The sequence below is a fragment of the Lemur catta genome, chromosome 13 (genome assembly GCF_020740605.2).
Source record: "Lemur catta isolate mLemCat1 chromosome 13, mLemCat1.pri, whole genome shotgun sequence".
NCBI classification, from domain to species: Eukaryota; Metazoa; Chordata; class Mammalia; order Primates; family Lemuridae; genus Lemur; species Lemur catta.
The window spans coordinates 34,447,326-34,471,095 of NC_059140.1; the positions used below are offsets into that span (position 1 = coordinate 34,447,326).

General features: G+C 33.6%; 1 pseudogene; it reads left to right on the plus strand.

Moving 5' to 3' along the window:
* Positions 1-18,202, plus strand: part of LOC123649067 — a 136,575-nt pseudogene extending 118,373 nt beyond the window's left edge.
* Positions 18,203-23,770: the final 5,568 nt, after the last annotated feature.

The following is a 23,770-nucleotide window of genomic DNA, read 5'->3' on the forward strand; positions in this document are numbered from 1 at the left end:
ACATGAAGAACCTTTTGGTTTCCTCTGCTTTGCTCAATCAACTTTTTGAAATTTCAAAAAAATCATTCTAGTCTGTCAAGCTTATTTGAGGAAAACGTAGCTGTAACAGAAAACTGTCATGCACATGATTGAAGACACTATCTCACCTGAGCATCTGACTTCTACATTTATCACAGGGCAGATGTAATTAGAGAAGTAAACATAAATCTTGAGAGAAATTCTATCTAGTGGATTTCGGGTGATATTGAAGAGACCCCTGGATCTCTCTTCTGCTTATTACTCTCCTTGGGAGTACTCTGTGTTGCTGGAATGTTATTCCATTAAAATAGAGTAATTTCTATTTAGATTACCTAAACTATATAATATAAAATTAGAAATAGTATATTATCCAAAGTTAAAGTAATTAAACTTCATTTACATTGGGTTATAATGTTATAATCATGTCAAAGTTACAAATGTGATAATTTTCAGACAATGTAGACTAGTTTTTAAAGTGTGAAATAGACTTAATGAACTTAAAAATTATTTAATACTAGGCATTGTATTAAGGAAAATATGGGCTACTAATTCAAGATGACATGGTGTTCTGGGAAATAGAAAGCTACTAATATATTGTTAAATAATTGTTTTTTATTATCATGATTAGTAAGTATGTATAGATGCTGCTTTACAACTTTAGGAAGGGGCTTGAGTAAAGAGAAACAAGAGAACTTCCATGAAATAAGTTCATTGGTACAGTTCATGACTTTGTACTTCGAAGGTGAAAATTATCTGGGCCTGACAAAATGGCTTGAAGAAATACTGAAAACAAATTGTGGTGAGAAAGAATTAATCTCCCATAGAGTGACACAACCTTAGATGCAGATGATAATTCCTTTATCAAATTAGATATTCTACTTGAGTTTTAAAAATATTTTAGATATTTCTTAGATATCTAATTGGTATTCCTTCTGCTATCTGATGAAATCAGGAAAAGAAGAGAGCAATGTACCCTATGTATTTATTGATTTTAATACTGATCAATATTTATGCTCCAATATAGAAACTTTGTTAGAACCAAAGTATTACTATCTAATAAGCTTTCTCAAGTTGTTCTTGGACATCTCAAAGTCCTGGCCTTTACATCATCAAATGCATTTGCTTCCTCCACTATATTTCTCACTTCAATGCCCTTGACCTATGGTAAAATTGTGAGATGTTTTACATTTTTTCATAGTTGCTCATTCGTCTGCCTTTTTAGTCATTTTCTGAATAAAAACATTTCTTTGGTATGTCATGCTCACACTGAACTCAGAAAATCATTAAACCTCTCACAAGAAATAACAGTACAAACAGTACAAAGATTCTTGAGAGAAAATAAATGGATTACAAATGCCATGAATCTAATATAAAGCAGAATTCAAAACCTTGTTAATAAGAAGGTATAGGTTTCTGGGAGCATAATTTATTTGAAAATTCATAAATCCTCGATAAGGTTTGGATTCAGCGTTAACTAATTGGCATACAAAGGAAAAATCAGAGAACAACCCCATGGGAATCATGAATCTATATTGCTGCATGTGAAAGACTTAGCTTTGATCCATAAATATATACATATTTGGAACAAGATTATCTCACCCGCATCCTCTCCAACATGTTCAGAAAAGTCAATACTCAAATAATTCCCGTGAATCATATCCGTGAAGTGTTGCTTTTTTTTACACATTGAAGATGCTGCTAATGAAAAAGAATGTTCTTATTCCAGGTGCATCTTCACATTCATGACACATACTCTTCCTCTGGCCCACTTTGTATATAAAAATAACATAACGAGTCCACGAACTTGAAAAGTATGCATATGAACGTATTATATTACTTTTCCTGTGAACTTTATGTAAGTTAATATTCACCTGATATAATGATATTCTCACCAGTTCTACTCCAGACTCTGCTTCTAATTCTTATCAGTTTCTCTTAGTTTTCTATTTGTAACACAAAGCTCTTAAAAACCAGAGAAATCAGCTTAGTTTTTTAAAACTATTTTTCAGTACTCAATTCCCAAACAACTATTATTTATTTATTTATGTTTAGGTTATCAATGTCTCTTTGATCTTTTTGTATTATTTCAGAATATTATGGAGGTACAAACATTGTGGTTACATAAATTGCCTTTGTCAAAGTTATAAGTATGCCCATCTCCCAGATAGTGTGCATTGTACCCGTTAGGTGTGAATTTACCCATCCTCTCCTCCTTCCTCCCATCTACTTGATTTCTGATGAATATTATTTCCATATGTGCATAGATTCCAATTTAATGGTGACTACATGGGGTGTTTTTTTTTCCATTCTTGTGATACTTCACGTAGAAGAATGGTCTCCAGTTCCATCCAGGTTAATACAAAAAGTATTAGTTCACCATTTTTATTGCTGAGTAGTACTCCATGATCTCCATATGCCACATTTTATTAATCCACTCATGTACTGATGGACACTTGGATGTTTCCACATCTTTGCAATTATGAATTGTGCTGCTATAAACATTCAAGTGCAAGTGTATTTTTTATAGAATTTCCTTTTTTTTTTTCCTTTGGGTAAATACCCAGTAGTGGGATTGCTGGATCAAATGGTAGTTCTACTTTTAGTTCTTTGAGGCATCTTCATACTACTTCCCATAGAGGTTGTATTAGTGTTCCTATTTCTCCACATCCACGCTAAACATCTCTAATCATCAGGGAAATGTAAATCAAAAACACAGTATCACTTAACTCCAGTGAGAGTGGCTTTTATCAAAAAGTCCCCAATAACTTTTAAAAATATGTTTAATGTAAAATGAAACACAGAAACATAAAACCACAGAATTCAAATATATAGCTCAATCAAGTATTATAAAGCAACTATCACTAGGTTAAGGAATACAGCTTTGCAGATTACTTTAGAGGCCTTTTTCCAGAAGCTGTGCTGATCATAGACCCCTCCATCCTCCAGTAAGTAACCATTATTTTTGGACTTTATAGTACTTATACTATAAATGCTAGTATTTTTATTTTCATACAAATATGCTTCTTTGACATTAGAGTTTAGTCTTGCTTAATAAAACTTTAATATAACTTTATATATGTTTTAATCTACAGGTTTTCCTTTTATCTCTCAAATTTTCTTAAAATGTATATTTGGAAAATTTGACCATTTTGGTTGACCTGTAAAGTTTTCCAAACTCTGGGTTTTGCTGGTTGAATAATGTTGCTACAATTTTACATACATTTTTGCCCTCTGGACTTCCTGTAACTTGGCAGCTGTGTACAGGGATTAGGTCACATTCTGGTGTGATGGTGTTGGCAAGTATATATAGGGGTCATCGTGGCTGGTTTTCTCTCTTGTTTTATTCTTAGCAACAATTGATGCCTAATGCCTGTAAGCTTTTCATTTACTGGGGTTTGCAAAAATGATGATATTGTAATTCTATCATTATTTTTCACTTATTGTTTAGAATGCCTTCATAAAAAGACACTTTCCTCACCTATTACTGGGTAATACAGTGATATAGTACAACTAGGAAATTTTCTATAAATCCTTGTGAGATTTATTCTGGGATACAGTTAATTCAAAATTTGAGTGTTTCAGGTTCATTATGATTTTATGATTTTTTTTCGGTGAGTGCTGAATAGTTCTCATTGTAGGGCATATTCTTCCTAACTTCTGAGGCAAGACCTTCCCGAGTATTCTAGCCAACATTGTCATATTCTGTTGAGGCTACTATAAAAAATATCATAAGCTGGGTAGTTTATAAACAACAGCAATTTGTTTCTTACAGTTCTGGAAGCTGGTAAGTCCCAGATCAAGGTACCTCCAGATTCCGGGTCCAGTGAAGGACCTTTGTTTGGTTCACAGACAGTGTATTCTCCTGTGTATTTGCATAGTAGAAGAGGCAAGGCAGATCTCTGGGGTCTCTTTTATGATGGCACTAATATCATTTGTGAGGGCTTCACCCTCATGACCTAATCACTTCCCAAAAGAACCACTTCCTTACACCATTACCTTGGGGGTTAGAATTTTAACATGAATTACCGGGGAACACAAACGTTCAGACCATAGCAAATCATTTAAATTACTAGTTTTTCCTAATTTGGGCTGATAGAAACAGGCAATTTCTCAGCCTTGTGTGAACACTGGACACTGTTCTCTAATGCTTGTTTGTTTTTGTTTTTACCCAGCCTTCGGTAATTTTCTCAAACATGTATGTTGATCAGTATTCATACTCTCTTTAGGTATGCAGCGTTATCTCTCTGTGAAGATATCTTCAGTACTCTGTGTTGAAATTTTTGGCCAGCTTTTTCTCTCTGAATTTTCAGCTCTGTCTCCTCAATTCCTTTTTACTAAAAGATCAATGTATATTAAGAAAACATTTCTTTTACTAGCATAAATCAATGGCAATCTAAATATTGGCATGAGATTTTCAGCTAAGCACTTAAATCAATTCACATTTATTATTTTGAGATGTAAAAACTTTAATCATTAATAGTGTCAAAACTTTTCAAGAACAATAAAGATGTGTTTATGCATAACCATTCAGAGATAAAACTTTTATTGAATGTCTTCAATTAGAAACAGTAAAAAAGGAATGGAATAGGTCAGTTTTTTTAAAGTTAAATAATTACACTGGAAAACATTTAACACTATTTCTAAACCTTATATTTTTAACTTGCTATATAGACATTGTTCAATTGTTTTTTTGTTTTTATAAATAGAATATTTAATGCATACAACAAATGTAACAAGGAATTGCAGTATAGGGACAAAGAAAATAGGTTTATTTTATCTTCTCTTGCCAACATAAATGTTTATAAACTCTCTAGGTATTTAGCTAACGATGAATCCTTACCCACAAAAGAACTTTTCAAACGATTTAGAGTAACTGATAAAATTACAACCTGCTTGTGTTTCATTCCATTTTATATTTTACCTGCGCACTACTACTATCTAATGGAAGTATAGCTATAAGGTAATATATGTGTAGGGAAGTATGTATTGGTAGTATGTATGAATATGAATGGTTTATAGAGTTTTAATGTTATAAAGATGTTGATAAACAGGCAAGAATGGTGGAAATTTCTGATTTTTCTCTTCCCATACCTTTATAACAAAGATATTCTGTCCCATCCCCTCCCCCTTCCTTCCACCTCTGTCTGATACCCAATTGGTGTGATTCCCAAATGTGTACTTAGGTGATGATCAGGGAAACCAATTTGCTGATGAGTACATGTGGTGCTTATTTTTCCATTCTTGGGATACTTCACTTAATAGAATGAGTTCCAACTCTCTCCAGGAGAACCAAAGAGATGCCATATCACTGTTATTTCTTATAGCTGAGTAATACTCCATGGTATACATATACCACAGTTTACTAATCCATTCGTGGATTGATGGGCATTTGGGTTGTGTCCACATCTTTGCAATTGTGAATTGTGCTGCTATAAACATTCGGGTGCAGGTGTCTTTGTTATAGAATGACTTTTGTTCTTCTGGGTAGATGCCCAATTATGGGATTGCTGGATCGAATGGTAGGTCTACTTAAATCTGTTTAAAGTATCTCCATATTGCTTTCCACAGGGGTTGAACTAGTTTACAGTCCCAGCAGCAGTGTATGAGTGTTCCTGTCTCCCCACATCCACGCCCACATGTATTATTTTGGGACTTTTTGATAAAGGCCACTCGGGGGAATGGGGGGGCATGGGCAATATATATAACCTGAACTTTTGTACCCCCGTAATAAGCTGAAATAAAAAAAAATTGGGCAAAAGACATGAACAGAAGTTTACCAAAAGAAGATAGAGTAATGGCCAATAAACACATGAAAATATTCTCAATCCTCAGGGAAATGCAAATCAAAACTACAATGAGATATTACCTAACTTCAGTGAGAAGGCTTTTGTCAAAAAATCCCCAAACTACAGATTCTGGCATGGATGCAGAAAGAAAGGAACGCTTACACACTGCTGGTGAGACTACAAACTAGTACAACCTCTATGGAAAGTGGTATGGAGATACCTCAGAGAAGTAAAAGAAGAACTACTATTTGACCAAGGTTGGGGTAAAAGATTCCTGAACTTTATTCAAACTATTTCAGTAATGTGCAGTTTTGATTAGACCTTTTAGGGAAAATATTCAGATTTTTTTTCATTCAACACTTACTGCATATCTGTTTTGTACTGTTTTGTATAATGTACACTATCTGGGTGATGGGCACACTTAAAACTTTGACTCAAGCAGTACAAAAGACTTACTGCATCTCTGTTTTGGGTCAGGAAATGTGCTTGATTAAAATCAACAAAATTGAATAAAATACGGTTTCTGCCTTTATAAAAAACAACAACAACAACAACAACAAAGATATTCTGTCCATCGATGTGTATGTAGTGAGGATTAATGAATAATTATATGTTGAGCATTATAAAAGATGACAAAGAGTTTAAGACTTTTATTGTCTAACTGATACATCCCAGTAGATCCCTGCCACACTGCCATACCCACCTCTGCAAGAACATTTACTATATGGTATTGTACTTATTTGCTCATGTGTCTATCCCCTACATGTTTTGTCCTTAAGGACAGAGTTTATACCTCTGTTTAGGCTTGTATCCCTAGCAACTAATTCAGAGCCGGTCTTAGAACATTTACTGAATAAATGCTTATTTGTTGTAGGGTTATGATTAAATGATTAGGTTTTTCACCCAAAGAAGTTAGTATTTAGTTGGGAAGATAAGGCTCCCCTGTTTGAATCAATCCAAGGCAGTGCAGATAAAGTGCTTAATAAGCAGCATATAACAAAGAGTTGAGTCAATGTACTAGTTCTTTAAATTTATAGATATAATTTGTAAATTATATAATTATGTAAAACTGCCATTTTAACAGTCCTCCTACTAAGGCAATCAGATGTTGAATCTATTAAAAGTTTACATTGGTTCAATAGAAAGACGAAAGTAAGGCAACTAAAAAAAAAAAAAATCAGGCATGTGTTTTGGTTTCCATAGTTTAACATATAGCACTGTTCCATTTTCAATGCTATATTTACCTTTGTTAATTTAGGATTGGCTCCAATTGGCTAAAAATACTGCTTTCTTTTTTAGTTCAATGTTTGAGGTTTAAAGAAAATTGTTCCCCTTTTAAAGATTGAGTTAAGTTGTGTCTGATTTAAAATTCTGTCATTTGTAATACACACAGACATGAACATGTTTCTGTAATAGCATGACCTACAAGAGAAACTTCTTTGTTGTTTTTTTTAAAATCCTATTTTGATGTTTATAATCTATACTGAATTTTTAAAGTAGAGTTGATATGCCTCATTTATGTATATATGAATTTGTCTATATGAGTTCTGAAGTTGGGAATTATCATGATCACCATGTTTAGAAATATAAACTGGGTCAATATTTGTGTGCATTAATTTAAACTATGCAAAACAGTAAGATTTTTCAACTTGTATTTCCTGCTTAGCACATAAATGATTTGAATACTAAGTTGGGATTAAAAAAATATCATCTTCTCATATCTATTAGAATTCATCTCATGCTTGGGTTGAATAATACTAATAGTATCAATCATTCTAAGGTGCTAATATATTATTTTTTGAGATTTATAGCCCTGTTAACTTTATTGTTTGTGCATACTCAAAAGCCTAAAATTCTTTTGGTGAAGAGACTTGTCTCATTGATTTTAGGAAAGATTTGTCTTTATTCTGATGAGTTCTCTGACTGCTCACGACTCGTTTTATATATTAATCTGGAAAATAGCTCACTCCATTTTGAAACTATGGAATTAATGTGTGTCAATTTTATCTGCCACAATTAATGGTACTTAAAAAGTAGGTTTACCTGAATTATAAATATATAAATTGACACATATATAAATAATGTATAAATATATCATCCCCACTAAGAAAAGGCCTAAAAGTACTTTGAATAGAGAACACAATAACTTTTTAAATTTACATAACCTAAACATAGTGAATGATATCATTAATAATATTATTAACTTACTTCTGCTGATCATGGAAAAATACCATACATGCACTTGTAGTAATGTAGATAGTTTTATAATTATTTTATGAAAAATGTTTATACTTTGATTTTTCTTTTAAAATTTTTATCTGAAAATAAAAATTTTAGTTCTGAAAACATAACCATGTTTTCTCAAGAAAATATGATGGGATCATTTCATCACCTGATTTTCTTCCATTTAACTTATATTTCTAAATGTGAACAAACATGTACCTGAGGAAATAAAAGCAGCATTACAAGTAGCTCTTTGCAGACTGGATAGTCCACTATGCATTATATTATCATACAGAGAGCCTTTTGTGAGTGGATCTATGACCCAATCACAGATTCAGAATATCTACTTTAATACACTTCACAGTAACTAGTAACTCTAACATGTAGCCAGGTTTTAATGCAATTGCTATATACTGTTTTTTTTAGAAAATAAAAGTCAATTGTAAAATTATATTTCAGTTTTATTTTATTTCTTTGAAATTTTCCTATTTTCTTCTAATAGTTGACTTTTATGATTGTGCTGCTTGCAATTGAAATATACTTTTGTGAATTTCTACAACAGTATGTGACTAGCAGTACTTGTCAGTGTCTCCAACTTTCCACAAAAATACTAACAAAGATTCTTTCCAAAGCAAAAGTATCCGGAGCTAAAATCCAACTTATGAAAAAAATCAACTGTTTGATTTGTAGAATGAGCACTGTGATAACAATAGTCAGATAACCTACTCATTTTTTGAATGAGAAACAAACCAATCAGCCTCTGAGTCACAAAATGAATAAATTGCCTCTGTTATGATCATTGCCCCTGATTCAGAAGACAATGGCTAGGTTGGGGAATTAAGTGAACAAAGCTACCTGCAGAGCCTGTTATAAATTGTAAAGCATAGCCCTTTCTCTGATGGCGACAGACACAATTCAACTCAAGTCCATTTTGTCATTTATGAACATGGCTCCATTGCCAGATATTTTTATTTAAAAAAAAAATCTCCAAATTGAGATTGCTAAATAAAAATAGTAACAACTATTTCAAGCCCCACTTCTCTGGCCTTATTTTTGTCATTTCTAATATTGTTCAGGATAATTTTAAACACAAATCCCTGATTTGAGCAGAATGAGATAATTGGGGAGGAGGATGGTATTGGTATATGGAGACAGAGAAGTAGTATGTTTAGAAAATTGTTTTAAGATTTTTGCTGAAAATTGGAGGAGAGAAATAATGTAGTAGCTGTACAAAGATATATCATCAAGATAAATGTTTGTGTCTTTTTCTTTTAATGTGATATATTAGGGCACATTTTAAAGCTTAAAGGGAATAATCCAGTAAGTTGAAAAAGAAAACATGACATATTACAGAAAGGGAATAAATTCAGCAGAAAACTCCCTTAGTAGTGCATGAGAGTGAAAGATTTCACTGATGACAGGACTGAATACAGACAGGCAGAACAATTTTAAACAATTAACACTACAGGAAACACATTATAAGTGCAGCAGTAGATAGTTTGTGTAGATGGCATAGATTTGATAATAGGAGTTTGTTGGCTCATGATTACATCTATTTTCTTGGTGAAAGGAGCAGCAAGTAATTGGTCGAAACTGAAGAGAAGACAGAGAATATCATAGAATAAAAGGGTAGAATATGAAAATTGAGAGTGAATTTACAGGGGAAATATATTATTAATGGAGACACAGATTAGAATGTTTACTTTGCTGGGAATTCACTTGTGTTTTTCTTTTGGCTTCTCTATTCACAATTATCTGACACAAGTTAGTTAATATTTCTATACCTCATTTTCCTCTCTGTCAATTTCTGACAGTACTAGTAATACATCATAACATTTCTGTGATGATTAATTTTGTTTACACATTTAAAGTGCTTAGAAAAGTATGTTTTATAGTTTTATTATAAGGCACTTAAAATTTGTGGTCTTGTTTTAAAATTTAAAAACTTCTGAATGTTCTTTGTTACTGTTGCTGTTGCTGTCATTTTTCAAAAAATAACTTCAACTCCTCTTTTGCAGAAACAAATGCAGATGGAGTTTTCCAGGAGACTTCAGTGAAAAGACTGAGTAGTACCACAATTGAGTGAGTATGCCCAAGAGCACTTTTGGTTTGTTTCACAGAATCCAAGTTGGGTAAGAGCTTAGAGTGCATGATTTGGACATCCTGATAGGATAAAGGAATGCCAAGATGTCTGTACTAGAATATGTGAGCTTTAAGATAAGTGATTGTGGTATAAGAAAGGAACACTTAAAATCAAGATTTTGGAGGAAATGTGATACAATTATTAGTAATAGTATAGTAACAATTACTATAATTATGTAAATAAATAGTCTTACATATTTTCCATTGAAGGGAGTGGATGAAAAAAACTATTAGAAAATAGAAGATAAGGAAACTAAGATACTAGACCCTAGGCTCAAAGGTGTTAAACAGTTTTATTCACTTATGCTGTTCATGGATCATTTGGTTATTATTTCTGGGTACATAGTAAGATTTCATTTCTGGGTCCTATGAAGTTTTGAGTAGTCATAAAATCTGCTTTACTCAATGAAGAAGAAGCAAAAATAACATTTTATTTCAAAGTGGAAGTTTTAGAATTAATGCACAGTTCACCATCCTCCATCCTTTCCTGCTACAATAACCTAATATATTAAGCAAATACATTCTCCTTCTGTCTGGGCCGCTGAATGATTGAAATGAGAAAAATTCTCTAGCAACCTATTCTGGACATATGCCACAAATGAGTGTGATGAGCACTGTCTAGGGAATGGACATGCTTGAAGCTCAGGCTCGGGGGGATGGGGGGCATGGGCAATATATATAACCTGAACTTTTATACCCCCATAATGAGCTGAAATAAAATAAATAAATAAATAAATAAATAAAAGAAATAGCTCCTTATTGTTTAAGTCACTAAGATTTAGGGCACATTGTTGGTATGGCAGAAATCATTCTGACTGACATGAATGGATTATTATTATCACAGATGGTGAAATAATGTTTGTACTAGGAATGGAGAGAAGTATGTCCCATCTGTAATGAATGGGTACAAAGAATCTGGATAATACTAGGGAAAGTGGATGTAGTAGTTCACCTAGAAGATCTCCTCTTCAGGTCTGAAACACTTTTTCTCTCAGCTTTTGGGAATGTTGGAAGTTGAGCACTCTCTAGTATGTCCCTTTCTGGGAATTGCCTTCAGCCTACCAAAGCACTTCACCCATAGCCAAAGTCGCTACTAGGGGTAGCCCTTATCTAATAACTGGTATTCCTGTGGGTATAAATACCAGTCTCCTTGACTTTAGAAAGGACGATCCAGAAGAAGTACTATCCCAGCTGCAGATCTTCCTGTGGGATTTGTTGAAGTCTTTGTTAAAACTGTGCAGTTCAACTACTCACTCTGCTCTATTCTGCTTTTTCCTGTTCATGTACGTGTCTTGATCCTGAGGGTACTCTTCAATAAAATTTCTGCTTACAAATCTCTGTGCCGGTATCTGTTTCCTACAGAATTGGCCTATTATAATTGTTTCCAGGTGTGGCTAAAAAGAACAGACTCTTAGACAAATTTGGAGTTGGCTCACCTACCAGCATAATGGCAATATAGATTCCATTAATTGTACTCAGTAAATCAGTAGATGCTCCTAGCACAGAAGAACACCACAATTGCTTAACAATGTGCAGATGGAAAACTGGTATAGTGTACTAATAGAAGGCAGAAGAAAATACATGATAATAGCTGCATTATTCATGAAGCCAATGAAATCAGATGTCTGCTGCTGAGTGCCATTAATACATTGAAGAAAAATAATAAAAGATTGAGGGTAAGTAGTAATCAATTGAAGTTTAAAAGTGAAATTCAAATGCTACTGTGGCATCTTATAAAGACAGTCATCTTTCATAGGTGGAGCACAGAAAATTCTGAATATTAGGCATAAGACATATTTATAGAGTTGCATAACTTCAGAGAATAATAAATTTTCAGCCACTTCAATCCAGCTATGTCAAGGTCTTGGTATAGTTGTTCTTGATTCTACTTAGGAAGGAGTGATTTCATAAAACATGGAATTGAGAAATCTGGGTTGATGCATTTAAAAATCTTAAAAACAAGATTTTTATAAACCATATATTCACTTAAGTGATTCATTCCTCCCTGGTAAAGGCTATTTCCTTTTCCCCACAAATGACTGTGCCTTGCAAGGCAATACAAACTCCTTCCAGATTTATTTACACCTGTCTTCCTGACCAATAACTGATTAGATAATACTAAAACAAGACAGCAAAAGTGTTGGACCTAATAAAGAAAAAGGGGGAAAAAACTACAAAGTGATGAAACTGTAGCCACTATGCTCTCAGGATCTGAGAGATCATGTGTAAGACTTGATCCTAAAGGTCAGTCAGAGTGGGCCATAAGGTTAGATAACGAAAAATTTATTTGTGTGAGTGAATTCTCCCATGAACAGTTGAACAGTTATCAACACCCTGTCAAAAGCCACAGGAGAAAGAATTAATCTATAATTTTAATGGTGCTTAAAAGCTTAATGAAAAAGATGGCCTGCACCAAATGTACTAGAAATATGAGTACTCTATGGCAAATGCTGAGAGAAGTAAACACATTGTTCAGAGTAGTGGGAAGCTATCTTATTGGAGTAGGCATATTTAGTCTTGGCAGAATTTTCAATTTAATTCCTTGGACTTTGGGTTAATAACTTTTATAATAAAAAATGCTGAGTGGAAGACTTTGAAATTACTTTTGACCATAGCCAAGGGTATAATTCAAAATAACATTTCCCAAGGTAATAGCAGGGAGTTGTATCACCCTAAAAGATGGATAATGCTTGCTATCATATCCCTATTTAATTCAGCATTCTCACCCCAACAAAAACAAGATGGGTCTTTTAATATCTAAGTCATAGCTCATTTGTATCTATAGAAGATTAGTATGACACTAGAAACATGGTATGTGGCCACTGATCAAGGCATTGTTATTTTTTATCACTGTCAGAAAAGAATACCAGAAACATTTGGGAATCATTTGAGATGGACAAGAGTATAAGATTTGTATTTTTGTACTGGGGCAATGTTGATTCTCCTGCTCCCTGAAATAGCATAGTTCAAAGGGAACTGGAGTTTCTATATATCCTTCAGAATATCGTATTGATTCATTAGATTGATGATATGATATTAATTTGTCTAGATAAGATATCAGTGTCAAGTATGGTGGCTGGGCATCATAAGACACATGGCTCCAGATGGTGGAATATAACTACTGTGAAGTTACAGTAACCACTATTACATCAGCAGAGTTTTTAGTGGCACAGTGATTTGGGACATGCTGGCTTATCCCTTTCAAAGTATTGAACAAATTATTATAATTTGAACTTTTTGCTAGTAGGAGGAAGCACATGTTTGCAGACTTCTTTGCATTCTGGAACCATTACATTCACCACTTGGGTGTAGTAGTCTGATTTATTTACCAAGTGACATTGACAGAGGGTAGTTAGCTTTGAGTATATCCCAAAAGTGAAAATCTCTCTCCAGTAAGAATGGATTGTGTTATAAGTACCTGGGCCACATGACCCAGCAAACCTATTTTATTAGGCATATCAGTGGTGTAAAGAAGTGCTGTGCAGAGTTGTTTGCAAGTTACACCCTGAGAATCCTAAGGTAGATGACTTTCATTTCCAAAACAATAGACATCAGGTCTGGAATAAAATGATATAGACTCATTTTCCCGACTCCTTCCCTCTGAACACAGCCCAGTATCCTGGAAATTATTCTATAGATAATGATAAAAGGACTCTGAAAACTGTAAAGACTAAGATGAACTGGCTAGGGGAGCAACTTGAGGAACAACTTGGTGAGTTTCCGAGATTTCCTTTTTTATCTCCAACTTACCCTGGACTGGAGGAGCCTGTGACACTAAATCACCAACAGGTAAAAACAAACTAACAAAAACCACGAAAAGGAAAGAAGGACGGAAGGAAGGAAGGAAAGAAAGAAGGAAGGAAAGAAAGAAAAGACAAAGAGAGAAAGAAAGAGAGAGGGAAGGAGGAAGGAATAAAGGAAGAGAGAGAGAAGGGGAGGGAGACAGAGAGAGAGAGAGACAGAGAAGGAAGGGAGGGAGGAAGGAAGGAAGAAAGGAAGGAAGGAAGGGAGAGAGGGAGGGAGGGAAGGAGAAAGAGAGAGAGAGAGATAAGGAAAGAAAGAGAGGAAAAATAACAAAAAGAAAGACCTAATCTCTCTGTCCCCAGAACCAGGAAACAAGAAACTTGATGGAGACCTAGAGAATGCTTGACCCTGCTCCACACTGGGGCATTGGTGGACAGCAATAGCAACAGTAGGGGTCAGGCCCTATAGCTCCACACAGGAACATTAGGAGGCCAGTCTGCAGCCTTCCCCCCCTTCCCCTAGCCACCACATGCACATATCATCATGCCCACATGCAACCTAACTGTCTGCTGTCTATAGGAAACTCACTTCATGTAATACAACATAGCTAGGTTGAAATTAAAAAGATAAGAAAAAGCATATCATATAAATGAACATCACTTATTAGTATTTGATAAAAATACTAATATTTTTTCAGTAGGTATATAGAAAAATGGAACAAACCATTAACCAACAAAATCTAGTTGATATTTATAGAACAATATACCGCAATTACCCTGGTTTGATTAATTCTCATTGTATGCCTACATCAAACATCACATGTGCCCTATAAATATATATGGCTATTATATACCCATAATAATTAAAAATGAATTTTTTTAAATCAGCAAAATATTTGTTCTTATCATGTACCTATGAAATATTCAATAAGCAAACCACTTACTGGGTCACAAAGAAAACTTTAACAAGTATAAAGAATTTAAATCACAGGGTTTTCTGAATATAACAGATCAAACTGGAAATCAATAACAAAGGAACAACAGGATAATTTGCAAACACTTGAAAATTAAGTAACATACTTCAAAATGATCCACGGGTCAAAGAGGAAGTCTCAAAGAAGAACAAAACACACATGCATACAGAACTAAGTAAAAATGAAAACACAAAATATTAATATTTGTGGAGTGCAAATAATGCAGTCCTGAAAGAGAAATTCATAGCACTAAATGCTTACGGTATAACAGAAAGAAGATCATAAATCAATGGCCTTACTTGCTTACTTCAATAAAATAGAAAAAAAAAAAAAGAATTTCAAGAGAAGGAAGGAAATAATAATGCAAAGAATGGGAAAACATTAAAGAACATTGATTAAACAAAAAGCAGGTTTTTAAAGAAATCAATAAAATTGGTAAACCTCTATCAAGATCAACAAAGGCAAAAAGAGAGTAAATACAAATCTCCAATACCATAAATGATGCATTAAATAACACAAGTTCTGCAGACATTAAAAAATGATATTGTAATTCTGAGAAAATTTGACACATACTTGACAACATAACAAAATAGGCCAATTCCTCAAAAAAAAAAAAACCCACAAACTACTACTCTCAGCCAACATGTAATGAATAAAATAATAGTTTATAGAAACTTTGAATCTGTAATTAAAAAGCTCCTGGAAAAGAAAGGTCTAGTCCTAGATGGTTCATTGGAGAATTTTGCCACACATTTGAGAAACATATTGGTTAATGATACAGAACCCAGAAACCCAGAAATAGATGCACACAATATGTTCAATTAATTTCTTACAAAGAAGTAAAAGCAACTCATTAGAGGAAGGATAAACTCTTCAATTAATTATCCTAGAGCAATTGGACATCAATTAGCTAAAGAAAAAGCCTTGACCTAACTACCAAACATTATACAAAAATTAACACAAAAGGGAACATGGACATAAATATAAAACTACCGAAGTTATAGGAAAAAAAAATCAGGAAAAAATTTTGTGGAACTAGCATTCCTAGACCTGATGCAAAATAATTGATCTGTAAACAAAAAAGAATTGCAACTCATAAAATTTAAAAACACTTGTTCTGCAAAAGACCCTCTTAAAAGAATGAAAATACATGTCATAGAATGGAAGCCTAATTTGCAAACCACATATACAACAAAGGGCTAGCATCTAGAATATATAAAAAATTCTTACATCTTAGCATTCAAAAAAATTTAATCAGAAAATGGGCAGAAGATATATACAGGCATCTTGCAGAAGAGTATATATGTTTAACCAACATGCACATAAAAATGTTCAACAATATAGCCATTTTTAATGCTCCATTTTAAAATATTAAATTTATCCTTAATTATTTTCGTCTCACAAGTCACATCTCATCAACTAGTCCTATCAGGTCTATTAAAAATATTTCCTCAATTTAACCACTTAATACCATTTCCAATACTAAACCCAATCCCAAAGCACTAGCATCCCTGACCTTAACCAGTCTCTTTACCTTTAATCTGAATTCCCTGTTACCACTCATTTTCCTGTTGCTACTTTACTTTCTTTATAGTATGTACTCTAAATTAGTTTGTGTGATGTTATGTTGTATACGTCATGTCACTTCTTGATCAAAATGCTCCAATCGCTTCATACAACATTAGATTAATAGCGTGCAAAACTACATACACTCATACATAGGCAGAAACACTCACATGAGTATACCTTTATAAAAACCCCCAAAGTTATTGCTAGAACCTTGTTTACCTTCCTCTTCCTAAGGATCCTTCTTCTATGCTATTAGTTACAGCTGTGTTGCTTCTATTTCTTCCTTGAAAATGTCAAGCTTACTTCCACCTCAAAGTTTTTGTACTTGCTGCCTTCTGGCATGGAGTGCTTTCTCCATATATGTCCATAGATTAAGTTTTTGTTTAAATGTCACTTCAAGCTCAGAGATGATAGTCGTGATTTCTAGTAGAAACACCTGGCCTTTCCCAGCCATCCCTCCCTATCTCTTTGTTCTGATTTGTTTTTCTCCACAACACTGACTATTACTTGAAGTTGTACTGTTTTCTGTTTCAACAAAGTAGAATAGGAAGGTGCTTTTACAAGCCTCTTTCACAACACTTTATAGTTTGAAATGAGAATTTTTACAGAAGTCAGTGACCATGTCTTCCTAAGAGGCTAACTGTACTGGGCAGATCCATCCCTTGGGACTTGGCTTCTCCATAAGCAACGTTTAATTCTTTATGATGGGAAACTACTTGGCTGCTATTCATCATCACCTTGTTGAATGCAGCACATTGTTTGAGAATAAGTAAATGTCATTTTGAGATTCTTTCAAAGTACTGTTACATTTCAGTTTGTGACATCAATGGAAGTCTGATTTCTTTGAGAATTTGTAAGATTTCTACTGTGACCACACCTCTCCTTCCAGAAGGAGGAAGAACTAGCTGCTCGGATTGTTGTGTGTGTGGCTTCTCTTGTGCTGACTTGCTCTGAAGTCTGCAAGCACAACAGTTTCCAGAAAGGGGCGTGTTCTCCTGGAACCAGAATTCAGAACCGGGACCTCAGATATTTTGTCAAGGGGACACACTAATACTCATCATCAGAAATGAAGATATAACATCACATGTGCATCAAATTCCTTCTTTGCTAAAACTGAAGAATTTCTCCAGCATCATCTTTGCTGGAGTAGAAAGCTCTAGAGATGTTCTTGATCAAACCTACCAAGACTATTCCATGCAGGAGGCTTTGTGATATCAGTGGACAAGATATTAGAAGACTTAACATTAGTTCAACTAATGGAAATTGGCAAAGTCCTGGAAAACTAAATGGAAATGGAAGACGGAGGTAGTTGCTTCACTATAGGGATAATAAAAAGCTAAAAGATGTAAGAGTTGATTCAACTGCACATAAAAAGAATGTAATATTGAAATTATATCAGAGTGCAAATATAATTGAATTGCTTCATTATCACCAGTGAGACTCTCTATCATCAACAAAAGCATAAATTTTGAAATATTTGATAAATCTACACATTCAGTGTTATCAATGTCAGGTTTGCTGTATTCTTGATTTACTGCCTTCCAATTTCCATAGAAGTCTGCTAGATATTACCATGCCATTCTGCCTTGAGGCCGAGCTTAATTGTTCAACATAAAAACTGCAATTTAGGCAAGCCTACTGTCTCCAGAGATATCTTAGAAAATAATGGAATCCTTGATACAGATATTAATAACTTTATAGAAAATATAAAAAGGTAGCAGTTCCCTTTAGGAGTAGTAATCGGTGATTCACCTCCAGCTTACCTAGACTTGGAAGATGCCAACAACAAATTAGTATCTGAAGAAACCATTTCTTACTCCATTCCCTTTTATTTAGAAAACTTTGAAATTAATACATATGAACAGTCTTCTCATATTCGAAAAATCAATGTTCTGCAACTCAGAAAGTTCTTTATCTGTTATATTTCATATTTTCCTGAAATATCTGCCTTCACAGGGGCACATTTTTATAAAATGACTTATTTTCTTTTGGGCAAATAGCCAGTACTGGGATTGCTGGATTAAAGGGTAGGTCTACTATTTGTTCTTTGAGGAATCTCCATAATGTTTTCCATAGAGGTTGTACTAACCTGCAGTCCCACCAATGATGTATAAACATTCCTTTCTCTCTGCATCCACACCAGCATCTATTATTTTTGGAGTTTTAAATAAAAGCCATTCTAATTGTGGTAAGATGGTATCTCATTGTGGTTTTAATTTGCATTTCCCTGATGATTACTAACATTGAGCATTTTTTTATAGGTTTATTGGCCATTTGTCTATCTTCTGTGGAAAATTTTCTATTCATGTCTTTTGCCCACTTTTTAATGGGTTTGTTTGTTTGTTTTTTCCTTGCTGATTTCCTTCAGTTTTTCGTACATTCTGGTTATTAGCCCTTTATCAGTTGCATAACTTGTGAATATTTTCTCCCATTCTGTAGGCTATTTGCTCTGTTGATTATTTCCTTAGTGGTACAAAAGCTTTTTAATTTCATCAAGTTTCATTTATTTATTTTTGTTGCTGCCATTGCCATTGGGGTCTTAGTCATAAATTGTTTGCCTAGTCTGATATCTAGAAGAGTTTGTTTTAAATTATTTTTGTTTTAAAAAGCTTTTAATTGAGCTTAATATTAAAAATAATAGTTGTATGACATATTTCCTTTTTTGGAGCAAATATAAGTCTATTTTTCACAAATAATTTTTTCATGTTAATATCAGAATGGGATATGTAATGTATATTGTAGTCCGATAAAAAAGTTGAACCACCCTTGTAAAAACTATAATCTTAAATGATTTTATTTGCTGTTATACAAGTAACAACACTACATAAAACTAAAACATTTTTTCCCCCAGTGGTGCAAGTTTACAAACTATCATTTTTCACTTTCTAAGTTTTTGTGAATACTGCACTACAAAATCTACTTTCTAAGAAGGAAATGATCATTTATTTATGATATTAAAAATAATTTCTACTGTCATCTTTAAAACACTAACCAAGCAAAAAAACATTTATAAGATACACAGTATCTATTTGGATCCAAATTTTTTGTAACTGTTTCTTTTTTTAATAAATACAACTAAAAGTTTTCAAAAATAAATTGTATCATTTATTTTTTCCATTTTACTTTACTCTGCTAGCACAAGTTAAACTCCATGAGTTAGGCCCATGTAACTCCAGAATAAGAACAGCAACTGGTACATAGTGGGCAATCAGCAAATATATTTGAATGAATATATAAATGAATAATCTGGTTTAATAAAAAGATTAACTAAATATTCTTACACATCAGCAGTCCCCAAACTTTTCCATGGAAGACAATTTTTCCACACACCAGGGGGAAGGGGAAATGGTTTGGGGATGATTCAAGCACATTACATTTATTGTACACTTTATTTCTATTATTATTACATTGTAATATATAATGAAATAATTATACAACTCACCATAGGTCAGTGACCTCTAATATATATTATACATATGATCAAAAAGGAAAACACATAAAAGACTGAAATGTAAAAATTATGGATACTCCAAATATAAAATATCATGTCATAATACTATATATAAATGTAACCTGAATTTTTAATAAAACAGTTTTATACTGTGCTGCATCAAATGGTTATTTTTATATGAAATAATGTAATTAAATTCTTATTCTCTACCTCATGTCATAAACAATATCAAATTTATGATGGATTAATAAAATAAGTCTTTTGCAAAATACCCTCATAATTTTTCAAGAAAAAAATGGAAAAAATGGTGGAAACCTTTTTTTAGTCACATATATACCACATTTTGGGGATAATTTCTTTGCTCCAAAAGAGAAATCACTTCTAAAAGAGCAGTCAACATTGGAGTCTCCACTTGGTTAAACTACTATAATCTGAAATCATTTTCTAAAACCTATCCATGTTTCACATTCACCAAACTGGCAATTGAAAGGAGATTGAGGAGGAATAAACCCAAACAAATCTCACTTATTTTTATGGTGGCATTGATTAATGAAATTTCTCCAGAGATTCAGTATTGCTTTTGCATATTCCAAACATACGTGAGAATTAGATCCATTGGTAAACATGTATATGACAAATATAAAGTCAAATTCTTCAGAAATAATTTTTGATTATTTTGGGGACATGTACAATATAAACTAAAGTGAAATTTGACCTGAATTCCTGTTTTCATATTGTTCTGTATTTCCTCTATTTTGAATGAGAGACCATAATTTTGTTTGAACTATTTAAAAATCATTAGCTTAATTTTTTTTAATTTTATTTATTATGATTTAGTTTTCCTTTTTTTATTTCAGCTATTACAGGGGTGTAAATGTTTAGGTTATATATATTGCCTTTGCCCCACCCGAGTCAGAGCTTCATGCATGTCCATCCCCCAGGTGGTGTGCACTGCACTGATTAGGTGTGAATATACTCATCCTCTTCTCCCACCTCCCACCTGCCCCACCTGATGAATGTTACTACTATATGTGTACATAAGTGTTGGTCAATTAATACCAATTTGATGATGAGTACATGTGGTGCTTGTTTTTCCATTCTTGTGATACTTTGATAATATGTACCATAATGTATTCATAAATCTTACCGGGGATGTAAGTGAATGACTGTTTCTGGTTTTGGACATCTCAATATTTCAGCGTTAAGGCTTGTGTGAATCATGATTATCTTTAATATAGGAGACAGTGATTTAATGTATGAATGATGATATGATATAAAGCCAAAATGAAATTCTTGAGAGATGGTAGCACTTATAATAAACATTTATTGAACACTGAGGCAATATATAGATTATGTTAGGAAGGAATCTCTTAAAGGATAGTAAGGATTCTTTTTACCAGAATAACAGGTGTGTTTGTTGTTCAAATGTATAAAAATGTGAGGCCTGGGAAAGGAGACACGGGTGTTACAGTGATGATTAATTAGAATGCATGTATTATTTGGAATTCAGATGTTAGATATTTTCTTTACAATATTCTTGAGTAATGTTAAAATCAGCTTACATGTGTCTAATTGTTACTTAGTTTTATTATACATTTTATGAGTTTTAACAAGTGCTACTATATTTGTTTTGTCAAGAGCTACATCAATAATTTTTAATCAATGCATAACAACTTGACATTTTTCTAAAGCTCTCAGAATTTCTATCCATATGTGTAAGATATTTTAATTCAAAATCTCTAGTTTCTCTTTAGGTTGTTAAATATGAGAGCTTAACTTTATACATACACAGTTTTAACAAAACTAAGTGAAAATGTGCATGTTGAATCAACGGAAAATTACAACTTATTCAATTCACTGTTGAATGCAATGATATGTGCTTAATATTTAATGAAATTTTTCAATTATTTATAGCCTTCACTCTCTTGCCACTCTCAGAGGACAAATTGATAATGTTTCCATTAAAGTCATGAATGCATATGTGCATATGATGATAACAGCAACATTATAATAGCTAACTCAATAATTTCACTTACAGTAATTTATTTAATGTCATGCTGTTGATAATAATTATTTCCACTTCAAAGCTAAGATGCTTAAGGTACTAAAAAATTATATAAGGTATTTGCAATGGGCTGAATTGTGTCCACCACAAAGATATTTTGAAGTCCTAACACATTTATTGAGAGAATTGATATTTGGGATAAATTTCTGTTCATATTGTTGGATAAATTCTTACTGTTTTGTTTTACCTCATGAGCTATTGTGGAATTCAGGTTCTGGACTTTAACTCTTGAGTGATTTTACATTGGTGGGTATCTATTGAGCTGTTTGGTGTAGAGAACCTTTGAGTACTTCCTGTGGGACAGATCTGGTCTTTGCAAATTCCATCAGTGGTAGCTTGTCTGGGAAAGTCTTTATTTCTCCCTTACATATGAAGCTTAGTTTTTCTGAGTAAGGAATTCTAGGTTGGCCATTATTCTGTTTTAGAATATTGAGGATGTGTCCTCAGTTCCTTCTGGCTTGTAAGATTTCAGTTGAGAAGTCTGCAGTTAGTCTGATAGGTTTCCCTTTATAGGTTACCTGGTGTTTTCATCTTACTGCTGGAAGGATAGCCTCTTTTGTGTTTACTTTGGCCAGCCTAATAACTATGTGACATGGTGATTGCCTTTTCACATCGAGTCTCCGGGGAGTGCTGTGTGCTTCTTATACCTGGATATCTAGTTTTCTGGCCAGGCCAGGTAAATTTTCCTCTATTATTCCAAGAAATATATTTTTCAGCCTCTATGTTTTTCCTCCTATTTCAGGAATGCCTATAAATCTTATATTTGGTTTCTGTACATAATCCCATATTTCTTGTGTGTTTTGTTCATTTTTCTTGCTTCTGTGTTCTTTTTCTTCATCTGATTTGTTCAGCACATAGGTGTTATCTTAGAGCTCTGAGATTCTTTCCTCTGTGTGATCCAACATATTCTTGAGGCTTTCCACTGTGTTTCATAGTTCCTTACATGCCTCTTTCATTTCCAGTATTTCTGTTTGGTTCTTCCATAATATTTCAATTTCTTTAGAGAATTTTTCATTCATTTTCTGTATTATTCTTGTGGCTTCTTTTTGTTGGGTTTCTATTTTCTCATTTCCATTGAGTTTTCTTACGATCCATATTTGGAATTCTTCCTCTGTTATTTTAATAATTTTGTTTAAGTTGGTATCTGTTGTTGAGAATCTAGTGATTTCTCTTGTGGGTAAATTTTCTCTCTGATCTTTCATGTTTCCTGTGTTCTTTCACTGATTGTTTCTCATCTGGCTTCTTAGTCAAGAATTTGGGGTGCTAGGACTGGTTTATGGGGACTTATCTACAAGTTCCCAAGAGTTGTTCCTTAACAGAGGTGGGGAGAGGTGCACCGGTCCTGTATTTCCTAAGGGGTATTTTAGCAAGTTGTGTTACCTCTGACCTGTTGTCTTCACCTCTTGCCAGTGGAGACCAGTTAGTTTGATGCCCCAACTTAAGCTCCATGTTGTTGGATTGCACTTGTGGGTATGACTCCACTGCTCTCTAATAGCTTGAGATGGAAGGCACTGTGTTAAGCTCTCTGTTGTTGGTTGTAGTTTGCATAGAGGAGCCAGTTATTGAGGTAATCTGATGTCTCTGTGGTAGGCTCTGGTCCCCAGATGGAGTATATGAATGTCCCCATCTTGGCCCTGTTCCCCCTTAAGGTGGGGTAGGAGCAAGATAGATCACAGCTGATGTGCACAAACCTGTGAGTGTGCGTGCTTCTATGGTTGCTTGACATGTTGCTACAGGGAGCCGCTAATGTTATTTAGGGCTCTTTCACCACATTTGGAGGGCTGCTCCTGATGGGAGGG